Source organism: Rhinopithecus bieti, unplaced genomic scaffold (genome assembly GCF_001698545.2).
Source record: "Rhinopithecus bieti isolate Rb0 unplaced genomic scaffold, ASM169854v2 scaffold_7901, whole genome shotgun sequence".
NCBI classification, from domain to species: Eukaryota; Metazoa; Chordata; class Mammalia; order Primates; family Cercopithecidae; genus Rhinopithecus; species Rhinopithecus bieti.
The window spans coordinates 710,227-720,848 of NW_016805596.1; positions in this window are offsets into that span (position 1 = coordinate 710,227).

A 10,622-nucleotide genomic window follows, 5' to 3' on the forward strand; every position below is an offset into this window, starting at 1 on the left:
CACACTTCGGTGCACCCCAACTTTACGCAACCCAGTTTGCCTACAAACTCCAACCCGCACCTAAGCCTAACTCCCACTGGAACCGCGACTTCACGGCTGGGTGCATCGCCCACACCCCCACACTCGCCTGGCCAGATAGTGTTGTGCGTCCCTGCTGTCGGGTGCAGGCGTACACCCCGAGTCCCCACTGCACCCCAGCACTCAGCCCGGCCCTCGGCCTCCCCACCCACCGTGCTGCGCACCGAATGCGCACTCGCTCCCCACGCCAGGCCAGGGCCACTCTGCTCCTCCACCCAGGCCTTTTCTCTCCTTCCACAGACCTCCCCTACTGAGCCTGGTTGACAGAAGGGAGTCTCAAAGCCTCCGCCATCTGGAGAACCAGGTATGCAAGGACCCTCACTCCCTACTCTTCGGCGGCCCCAAAGCCTCTGGGGGGCCCTCTATGGCCACCACTTGCTCCTCGCCCAGGCCTCATCTCATGCTGCCCCCTCCCCCGGCCCTGGTGGAAGAAGCCAGCGTGGACCCCTGCCTCTCTGCCCCAGAAAGTCTTAGGAGGGCTGACCCTCTGCTCACAAGCTGGGGGGAGTTGGGGTACAGAGACCCCCGTTTTGCGGCTCACCTCAGGGAAATCCCGGTCCCACTCCTGGCCTCAGACTCACTCCCACCCTCAAGTGGATCGAGGTGGGGGTAGCCAGGGGCGCTGTCCCCAGTGACAAGGTCTCTGGGACCCCTCATGGGCTCAAGACCCCTCCCCCAGGCAGCAGCTGTGTGACTCATCGCCACCCCCTTTGCACCTCAGCCCCCCCACTACAGCCGCCTCACTCCCCGTCAGCAGCAGCCGGCTGCTGCGTCAGCCACTCACGCAGGGTGGTTATTAAAGGAGCGGGTAGAGACATCAGCACCGAGCTCCCCTACGCCCGCCGTCCGTGCGGGAGGGGCCCCCCACCCACTGGAGCCACAGACGCTGGCCTGGCATGCCCAGCCCGGGAGCAATTCAGGCCCATTCTGATCTGCCCCCAAGCCCCCAGACCCAGCAGTCAAGGCGGGGACGTTCCCTGCCCCTAGAGCAGCCCTTGTAGGGGGGGAGTTGGAGGGGGTCCCCGGTAGCCACAGCGGCCCCTTCATAATTGCCTAATTCTTGCCGCCCCCCCGCAACACATCGTTCCCTGGTTCTGTGAGCCTCTTCCTTTTCCTGGTTCTGTAAAGCACCGTGTTCATTCATTCATTCATTCTGCCCGCGCCTAGTTATTAAGCGCTTACTACGAGCCGGTTCCTGGGTGCGGGCTCCGTGAGTGCCCGCAGCCGTCCTGGGTTCCCAGGGTGGCGTCGACGCGCACCTGCGCACACCTTCCGCTTTACATCTGCGCCGACCACTGTGCAGCGGCTTCCAGGTGTGGGACCGGTGTCCGTACCTGCGCCTCTGGGGTCACCTGCGTCTGCGAGCACCTGTGACTCCCAGGTGTCTCACTGCCACCCTGTGTCCCCATCGAGGGTCTCAGGAGGCTGGGACCCCGTCATCCACCCCTGCTGGCAGCTCAGCACGCGAGACCCGACCGGGGCGCGCTGCCCGTTGCGGACACGAGGGGGCGCTGCAGCCTCGCTCCGTCTGCGGCGTTTGGGTCGAGCGCCCCGGCTCCTGGTGCCCCTCCGCGCAGACGCCTCGCGTGGGAGAAGGAGCCCCGCCGCCCAGCCCTGCGCGGCCACAGCGCACAGTCCTCGAGAGGCCCAATCTCGCGGGGCGAGGACGCAGCCTGCGTGTCGACCCCGGGCCGCCCGCCGCCTCCGCGCCTCGGCCCCAGCGGAGGGGCTCAAAATAGCCGCGCCGGGCGGGGGCGAGGCTGCTATTCCGGGCCCGACGCGCGGGGCTCGTCCCTGCCCAGCGAGGCGCGGTGATCAGCCAGAGTCCCCGAACCTGCTCCCTGCGTGTCTGTCGTGGGCCCCGTGGGCCCATTCACAAATGCGCCCACTTCCAGCCTGCCGTCTCGGAGGGGGCGCGCGCCTCCTGCACCCGGATACTCCTCCCGGGCCCCTGCCCCTGCATGGCGTCGCCATGGAGACGGGGGCGGGGCCCCCTCGCTCCCGCACCAACCACTCCTCCCTCCCCGCGGGGCCCCGCCCGCCGGACGCCGGGTCCTCCCCCGACCTCGACTAATGACCGCGCGGGAGGCGGTAGAGAGCGTCTAGGCCTGGGACAGGCGTGTCCGGGGATGAAAGGCGCGTGGGGGGTACCCCGGGGCCGCATAATTACCGCCCCCTCCTAGCCAGGCGGGGGCCAGGACCGTGCACCTGGCGGCTGCCCCCGCGGGGCGCGGAAATAGGACCGTCCTGGCAGAGGATGCAGCCGGCCCAGCTGGCCCCCAGTTACGCGGCGGCCCAGAGCCCAGGGTGGGGATGCAGAGACCGGCGTGCGGGTTGCCAGTGCTGGCGCACAGTGCTGCCCGGTGGCAGAGTACAGGAAGACACAAGCCTTGTATAGGACACGAATGTTAGCCTGTGTGCGAGCTACATACGGCGTGGGTGCTGCAGGACCCCAGGGCCGGGCCTGGTCGGCGTGCGCAGCGCGACATTTATAGGGCCGTGCAGCACAGTCTTGGAGGTGTGTGCACGGAGCCCCGGCACATGCCATGATGCTGCAAGCCAGCAGGAACCGTGCTGCTCGCGCCCTGCTGTGTGCAACACAAGAGGTGGCGCTTATCCGGCATGATGATGTGGGGGCAGCCAGGGACAGGGCTGCCGTGTGCGTGCACTCGGGCTGCCCTGCCGAGACACAGACATTATGTGTCCATGCCTGGGTGCTGCTGACTCCTGTCCCTGGCGGTGGGCACGCCGTGCTGTGTGGTCAGCGCCGAGCGGCCCCCGCCTCCAGGGCCGCCCAGAGTTCCAGAAGTACCCCAGAGGAGGAAGGGTTAAACCTGGCCCCATCCCCTCAGCTCCCCTACCTGAGGTCGCGGGGTGCGGATCCCAGGTCCCCTGGAGGCCCCGCCCCCACCCCCACCCCGCCCGGCCTGAGATTCATGGGGTCTGCTACACAGGAAAGCCTGTCTGGCCCTGCTCTTGCCAGCCTCAGTTCCCTCCTGTTCCTCAGATGCGGTCGCCTAGTGGGTCGGCTTCCTTCCCTGTGACTCCCCCCCTCCCCCGAGGCCTGATCACAGCTCAGGAATGTGGAAGCTGGGAGGCCCCTGTCCACTCCTGCCCCTCCGGGCCAGGCCATTCCCAGCCAGCCCAAGCCAGGCCTGGCCCACAGGATGGACATCCCTGCGCACACGATCACCCGCCACGAGCCACACACAGGTGCACACCCACACCCCTGCTTCACACCCACTGGACACAAAGTGATACGCCATGCACTGGGCATCCGGAGACCCTGCCGGCCACAGGCACACACAGCAGACAGGCTGAGGATGGGTAGGACCCCAACCTGCCCTGGGGTCACACACCTGTTCGCTCTTTCAGTACACGGGATGCTGCAGAGACATCGGTGACCCCTTCTGCTGGGGCCCAGACCAGCCAGCACATGTGGCAGACCTGCAGTGATGTACGCCCATGCGTGTCTGTGACATGCAGATAAGGTGTCTGTGAAAGGTCCAAGACTCTGCATGGCCCACAGACACCCTAAAGCTGACCGAGGTCTAGGCTCACCTGCGTGGAGGCTGGGGATGCAGCCGCCTGGTTTCTGAAACTGGGAAAAGGTCTGGGGACTCTGGAGCCCCCACTGCCATGCAGCCTCAGATGTTGCTTAGCAACAGATGCTGCACCCTGGGGTAGGAGGAGGGATCCCCATCTGGGCCCAGTTCCCTTTCATGGGACTACAGGTCTGGTGCTTAACAGAGGCCAAAGAGTAGGGATTTCCTGCAAAGACAACCAGGCTCAAAGTGGCTCTGCCTGGGGTGGGCAACAGTGGAGTGGGACGAGTGGAGAGTGTCCCCCTACTCGCCCAGGCAGTTGCAGGGGCTCAGGACCTATGGAGTGCAGGTGAAGACACCTATGTTCCATCTTGCTGGAGAGGCACCTGGCACCTGCCTGCCCTAGCATGCCTGGAAGGTTCCCACATCCAGGCGGAGAGACACCTGTCCAGGCACCCATGGTTGCTCAGTCAGACCCTGGAGGGTCAGGGGCCCAGCTGTGAGGCAGGCAGTGCCCAGGACATTCTCCGCACCTCACTGCTTCATCTGAGAGGTGGGCATGCCGGCAGCACCTCCTGGGGTCAGAGGCGCATGGGGAGGACCTGGTAGGAAGTCGGTCGAGGGCAGTTAGCAGCAAAAGACAGCTCCACGCAGCGCTGGGCTTTCCTTGTTATTCGCTTCCTTGATGTGGCAGTCCACAAGTAATCATCCCGTATGCAGGCCGGGAGCGATGGCTCATGCCTGTAATCCCAGCACTTTCGTTTGAGTCCAGGAGTTTGATACCAGCCGGGACAACATAGCTAGACCCCATCTCTACAGGAAAATAAGCAAAATTAGCTGGGCGTGGTGGTGCTCACCTGTAGTACCAGCTACTCAGGAGGCTGAGGCAGGAGGATCGCTTGAGCCCAGGAGTTCCAGCAAGGCTACAGTGAGCTGTGATGGAGCCACTGCGCTCCAGCCTGGAGACTTGAGACCCTGTCTCGAAAATACTAATAATTGTGGCCAGGCATGGTGGCTCACACCTGTAATCCCAGCGATTTGGGAGGCCAATGCAAGTGGATCACTTGAGAGCAGGAGTTTGAGACTAGCCTGACCAACATGGTGAAATCCATTCTCTACTAAAAATACATAAAATTGGGCTGGGTGCAGTCGCTTACACCTGTAATCCCGGCACTTTGGGAGGCCGAGACAGGCAGATCACTTGAGATCAGGAGTTAGAGACCAGCCTGGCTAACATAGGGAAACCCTGTCTCTACTAAAAAAAAATTAGCTGGGTGTGGTAATCATAGCTACTCTGGAGGCTGAGGCAGGAGAATCACTTGAACCCGGGAGGTGGAGGTTGCAGAGAGCTGAGATCGCGCCACTGTGCTCCAGCCTGGGCAACAGAGTGAGACTCTGTCTCAAAACAAAAACAAACCAACAAAAATAATAATCATCCCTTATGCTAACTCTCCTGTTTCATTTGTATCTCCAACATGAACAGAAAGGCTTTTGGAAGGCGTAGGTTGGGGCTCACCTGGGAACCCCTCTCCATCCCCCACCCAGACCAGCAGCCTGGAGTCGAGCTTGGCTGGGCAGCAGGGATCACTGGTGCACTGAGGGGTGAGTGGGTGAGTGTCTGTGGCTGGAGGCCCTGGGGGTGTTCCTGCCCCCGCCCAGGCGTGTGTTGGTTGTGGGGGAAGGCTGCTGCCCTCTCTGGATCTGGTCAGGGCCCTCTTTATATCTGGTGACAGCTGTGGGGTGTGGTGTGACTCTGCAGGCTGGGGTTTTGTTCCTGGAGGCCTTGGCCCAGGCTGAGCAAGGAGGTGCTGTTTGTTTTAGGGTCATGCAGTGGATTGAGGTTGGGGGCAGGTTTATGGGGTGTGTCTGGCGGGGAGTTTTGTGTATGTGGGAGCCTGGCACACCAACCGCACCATAAATGCATGGCCTGTGGAGGGCTGTCCCGGGCGTGCTGGTCGGGGTGTGGGATGGCTGTGCAGGCCCCGCGTGGGACGGCACCCGTTGGTTTTGCTTGCTCTCCTGAAGGGCTGAGTGTGGGCAGCGTCCTCAGTATGGGGCGTGTGCCCTCTGTGGCAGCCAGCTGTCTCCCTCGCCCCGCTCCGCCCACATTCCAGAGGTGTTGGGGGCGCCCTCCCAGGCTCCCGCCCGCTCCCAACCTCCGACCTCGGCCCAAGCCCACTTCCTCTGCTCTGGCACCCAAGGAGGCAGCTGGCTCCAGGGAGGGGCTGCAAGGCGGGGGAGGAGGCTGGAATGTGCCCCAGGGTGAGGGGGGCCCCCAGAGAGGGGGCAGAAGCAGGGAAGGGACGGAGGGGCGGAGATGGTGGTACTGGGTTGGGGAGACCGCCAGATATCGGAACAGAAATAGAGAAAGGCAAAAGAAAGAGAAATGGAGGGAGTGAGAACCAGACAGAGGGTGGAGGCAAGGCCAGGAGGGCCCCGCAGAGGCAGGGCCCAGGTGACAGCCTCCCCTCCCCCACCCGCTGGGCTGGGCTGCTCACCTGTCCCAAGTGACCCCAGAGGCAGCCAGTTCTCTGCCCTCCCAGGGCTGGGTGGCCCGTGGGTGGGGCTGCACCGGCCTCCTGGGTTGGGCCCCAACGCCCTTGGCCACGGGGTGGTGGCGTCCCCAGCCTCCAGCCTGGTAACTCCCATTCCCATGGTGCTGGGAGAGGAGGGCGGGTGGGGCCAGGCCCTGTGGGGGCGGCTGTGCCTGGGCACCGGCTCAATCCCTCCAACCCAGTGGCTCCAGGCCAGGGGCCTGGCTGCCTCCCTTCTATTGCCGTCCACCCTAGCCACCTCCCAAGCCAGCTCCAAGGGCCCATTCGGCCACCCCCAGAGGACTCCGGCCTCAAGCTGAAAGCCATGACCTCCACTGACCTTCTCCTGCCCGCCCACAGCTGCTGCGTCTCCCCAAGCACTGCCCACCTGTGAGCTCACCGCCTGGCAGGGACGCCAGCACGGGCTCCCAGCCACAGGGCAGCTCCCACCCTGCGAGCTCCAGCTCTTCCCAGGCCACTCCAGAGGCCGGGCTGCACCAAAGACCTTGGCTACAGTCTCCCCACCTGGCACAGGCCCTGTTCACTTCAACCACTGCCTTCTCTGAGTACACACCAAGTTGGAGCCCACAGCCAAGCAGCGGGCGGCACGGGGGATTCCTGCCTCCTGAGTCCTCACCTCTCTTGGCCCAGAGCTCACACCAGCATTTCAGATTTCCTCCTCCATCCCCGTTACCCCGGCCTTGCCAACCACCTCCCTGTGGACCTAAAGCCACCACCTTCCGGGCACACCGTAGTTCCTTTTCCGTCTCTACCTCCCCCACGGTGAGGCCGCCAGGGTCCCCATCGATCATCGATCCAACTTGACCGCCCCCCGAAGTCCAGGCTACGGGTCCAGCCACCTCCCAGATGTCTTGGCCGCCGCTCCCCCTCACCTTCTCCTTCTCCCTGGTCCCTCAAGTCATCCCTCCAGTGGCCGACTTGGGGAATCACCGTTTAGGGTCCTTGCCAGCCTCGGCTTTCCTCCCATCTTTGATTTTTCTCCACTGACTTCCCGGTTGCTCCCCAAATGCACTTGGTTTCACGTTTTCGGGCCTTCTCACACGCCGTGCCCCCTACCTGGAGCACCCTTCCCGCTTCCTACAACACTTGGCAAACTCCTGCTCCTTTGGCAAAGCCTCAGCCTCAAAGCCCCCCTCCTAGCCTCCTGTCTGAGCAACCCCAGCCTAGGGACCGCGGGGAGGCTGGGCCGGGGTCTGGGACGTACAGTGGTGCAGGGGTGGGGGCAGCAGGAAACGCGTTGGCGTGAAAGGACGGGTGCACGTGAGCGTGCCCGTGCCGGGGGTCCACGTGCGGCGCCCCGGGGCTCGCCCCCTCTTCCGTCCAGGCCCCGCCGCAGCCGTCAGACCCTCGGCTGCGCCTCCCGCCCCCAAGTTTGCAGACGCGCGGGGAGAGAGGCGGGGCCGCAGCGCCTCCGCGCTTGCGTCTGCGCACTCGGCCCTACCGTGCTGAAGTCCCGCCTTCTGGAGGCTGCCTCGCGCTGCTACTGGGCCACGCAGATGACCGAGCGGTGCGATCACCAGTGAGGCGTCCCAGCTGGTGGGCGGGGCCTGGGCCACCCGATGCGCGGACGGGGGCGGGCGGGGCGCCCTACCCTGGGTGACGTCAGGCTCCTTTCGCGGCGCGTTGCCCTGGAAACCGCGTTTCCATCCCGGCGGGTTTCCGGGGGCCGCCCCTCCCATTCAGCTTTTTCCTCAATGGTAGGGGGAAGGGAGCGATCCAGGGCCGACCCCGCCCCCCGCGATCCCAGCGGTCCCTGCCCTCTTTGTGCCTCAGTTTACCTCTCCGTGCCTCCCTACGCACACGTGGCCTCCGCCTGCCGCCCCTCCGCCCGCTGCACCCCTGGCTGCGCTGACCCCACCAGGCCAGGGCTCTGAGCGTGGAGCTCCACACCCCACCCCACGCCCCCAGGGCACAGCCTTGACCCCCGGGATCCCCAGGCTGGGGTGGGAGTCGGCATCCCGAGGAGCGGGTCCTGGAGTGCAGGGGACGCGCCCCCCACCCTGCAGGAAGCAGACACAGCCCCTGTGATTCAGCAGGTGCTGCAGACAACATCCTCCTTCCTTCTCCCCACCCCGCCCAGCGAGGGGGCGGGTGGCGCCCTGGGGCCCTCGCCCTGACCCCAGGCCGGGCGTCGGTGACCCGCACCCCACCCTGCGCCCCGAGGGGACATCCGCACCAGGGACGGGGGTCGGGGGGCCGCCCGACTGGGCATCCGCCTTCCTGTCGTGGGCGTGGGATGATTTGGGGTTGACTGGGCGTTGGGAGGGGCAGAGGGGTCTCAGGAAGGTGCTCCCAGGGCCACTCCCTGGACCTGTGCCCCTTCCCCTCGGGGTTCCGGGTGCTGGGGCCCCTAGAGATGGGATAAGGGGTGGAGGTCACACCATTGAACAAACACCCCAAATCCTGTGGGGTGGGCCAAGTGATGTTTCTCTTTGGACCTCTGTTCTCCCATCTATAAAATGGAAGCCCAATTACTTCTCTTGGGCAACTCCTGTTACCTGAGAAAATACAGGTTAAAAAAGAAACAAAAGCACATGCGATAGGATTACTGCCCTATCTCTGCCCAGCCAGGACCTGGATGGAGGTAGGACCCCAGAGAGGACTCAGTGCTGGTGGGGCTCTTGGGGAGCTCCAGGCTGGGGGCAGACAGAGGGAAGGGTGGCGTCTGGGGGACTGGGTGGACAGGGGTGGGAGGCACAGGCTGGGGAAGTTCCCAGACAGCAAGGGACAGCCAGACAAGGGGTGTTCCTAGATAGGGGCAAAGGCCAGGAGGTTTGGAGCTGAAGGCCAGGTCTGGGAGGGGCTGGAATGTCAGGAGGTGTGGCCAGAGAGGCCCCCGCCAGGGCTGGGTCAAGCCAGGCCTCTTATCGCCAGCCAGTCCAAGGTACCCTGCAGGATCTTGGGTCCTCCCAGTGGGCCTAGTGATCTCCTTGCAGCAAGCCACACAGACATGAGACTCCAGGAAGGGCAGTGGGTGGGTCTGGCCAATTGGGAGGCCCCCCCCCCCACTCCTGGGGCTGGGGAGAGCTGGTGGTCGGGTCTCCACCATACTGGCAGGTCCTGAGAGGGGGCCAGGGTCCTGCCCAGGCCACGAAGCAGGCAGGCAGGCCCTTGCCCCATACCCTAAGGGACTTCCGGCCTTGGGTACCAGGAAGTGGCTGGGCTCCTCCCTCCCACACCCTGGCTGCTTCCTGCCCACCCGGCAGCCAGGGAGGGAGCGTGGGAACTTCTCAGGGCCCTGGCTCCTGCCCCACCCCCTCCTCGGGGCGCTGGGACCCAGGTCCATGCCTCTGACTCCCTGAGCTGACACCCCACTCTAGGAACCTTCCCAACCAAGGCCAAATCCCCCACCCGGTGAGCAGGCGGGAGTCAACATGCTTCATTTTCTGTTTATTACTTGAAATCACGGTGCTCGTGTAGGTATTTTTTTTTTAATTTTATGTTTTCATACATGAAAGTCACGCCAGGTGCCGGGACCCCCACAGCCCGACCCCCCGAGGGCGGGTAATGCTTTCTTGGGCAGCCCTTACCGGGCAGAGGGTGGCGAGCCGGTTCCTGCCTGGAGGTTCCACCCTCAACCCGCGGAGGCACAGACGTTATTTAAAAATCGTTAAAAAACAAAACAGAACACACATTTAAATAGGGTATCCAAGACAGTTCTTCAAAAAACAACGCCCCTGTTTCTTTTTTTTTCTATTTTTTTCTTCTTTTTTTTTGGAAAAACGAAAACAAAACCCCAAATCCTTGAGCTCTACCCTCTGGGACCCCTCCCTGCCCACCCTCCCACAAAAAAATGTACAGAGCTACAGTTACAACACGTGATGTTCACATCTGAAACCATTAACTTTCAACACATAAAGGGGGGCGTCGAGGACCTGGGGTTCACCTACGAGAACAAAGGTGGGGACAGGCAGGGCCAGGACAAGACCAACAGGCGGGGTGGGGAAGGGCCCAGACATCTCCGTTATCATTAAAAAATAAAAAGTGAGTGGGGAAAAAAATGCAAAACCTACCCCATTGAAATGGCCCCACTAGGGCATCTGTCCCTCCCCTCTGGAGCCAGACACCCCTAGGGCAGGGGCACTGAGGGGCGGGGGGTCCAAATTAGACCAGCAGCGGACCCCACCACGGGGGTTAATGCTACACGGAGTTGTTGCCCCCTGCCTAGGGGATTCACAGCTCAGCACCCCCTCCCATCCTGGCTGCAGGAGGGGCCCCCAGACAGTCCCAAATCCACATCCCTCAGGTTGGGCCAGGAAGGAGGGCTCGGAGGGGGGAACTCCCCAGCACCCAGCCATTCTCTCCCCTTTTTCAAGAGTTCCCCAACCACTATTGGCTCAGTCAGAAAATTAATAGTCTATAAATACCCCAAGCTCAGGCAGGAGGTCAGAAAACATGGGGGTGAGGGCGGAGGAAACAGCACAGTCTGCCGGCTGGGGCGGGG